At 44.9% G+C, this 1,315-nt stretch overlaps 1 protein-coding gene across 1 annotated transcript in view; it reads right to left on the reverse strand.

Annotated features, from left to right (window-relative positions):
• LOC106817052 (putative adenosylhomocysteinase 3) overlaps window positions 1-1,315 on the reverse strand; it is a 54,228-nt gene that overhangs the window by 48,270 nt on the left and 4,643 nt on the right. The gene's annotated exons all lie outside the window — the stretch shown is intronic.

A 1,315-nucleotide genomic window follows, 5' to 3' on the forward strand; every position in this document is an offset into this window, starting at 1 on the left:
TCTCTCTCTCTCTCTCTCTCTCTGTCTCTCTCTCTCTCTTCGATCTCTCTCATTTCTTCCTCTCCTTCTCTCCTCTCTCCTCGCTCTCTCTCTCTCGTTCGTTCTCTCACTCACTCTCTCTCTCGGGTCTTCTCTCTCTCTCTCTCTCTCCATCTCTCGTCTCTCGCTCTCTCTCTGATGCGCCGTTTCGGCAACGCTTTCCTTTATTATATCCGTTTCATTATTTTCCCGTCTGCGTGCAAGACTTTCTCTCAGTGGGGGGGAGGCTGGCCACACCTCTTTCCTCCGTGAATCCACTAATGACGATCAGGTATCACACGCCGAGACGTCGTGCAGACGACAGCATGTCTTTATACATAGGCACAGGGCCGTAGGCTGAGCAAATTCCTAAGGGGGCAGTGGCGAATACAGGATTTCAAGGAAGGGGTGAGAAACAGGTGGGGGGTATGGGGGTCTGGAAAATGTTTAAGATGTAGATCGCAGGAGATGGTATTTGAGGCACTTTTGAATGCATGTACAGCCTTCATTCTGACGACGACAATTCTCTTTTAGTAGAACAATTTATTTTTTTAATTTTGCTCCAAAATCTGGGGGGGGGGGCAGCTGCCTCCCTTGACCCCCCCCCATGCTACGGCCCTGGAAGGGTGGGGGGAATATCCGTTTAAATGTCAGAAACAAAATTAGTCTTTCTTAATGTTAACCTTAAAACTTGAACGCTTTTCCGTAGACCGTTGACGGCTACATGGTAAAGTTGCGAGTTGTGTACACGTAGTGTATAGAGAGTAGCAGGTCTCAGGGGAGAGATAGTGAATATAGAAATAAGTTGTGGATATAGAAATCAGTTAACCCTAACCCTAACCCTAATCCTAATCCTAACCCTAACCCTAACCCTAATTCTAAAATAAAACAAAATTAGCCAAAAATAATAAAAAATAAAATAAATAAGAGACAAAATTAGCCAATCAGAGCCGTCCCCTAGCGGATCACTATCTCTCCCCTGTGCAAAATTCTATAGAGAGGTCTCATTCGCAGTGTATAAGGAGGTCCGGTTTACGAGAAAAAAACTAAACGCTAGCATGAAGGCTGTTCTGTTCCGGAGAACGAGCCCCTCGGCGATTATATGTTGTGATTACAGGATTTAGAGCTATGCTATCACCTATAACAGCCGTCATCATCGCAGCCTGTTCTGCTAGCATCTATGACAAATACGACATACGCACATATACGCTCTCCTATGACATTATTTGTCATAGGGAGATTCTTCCTATGACAAATATTGTTGTATGTGTTGTGCGCATCATAAGAGTTTAGGAGC

Source organism: Priapulus caudatus, unplaced genomic scaffold, assembly GCF_000485595.1.
Source record: "Priapulus caudatus unplaced genomic scaffold, Priapulus_caudatus-5.0.1 Scaffold1578, whole genome shotgun sequence".
Taxonomy (NCBI): domain Eukaryota; kingdom Metazoa; phylum Priapulida; class Priapulimorpha; order Priapulimorphida; family Priapulidae; genus Priapulus; species Priapulus caudatus.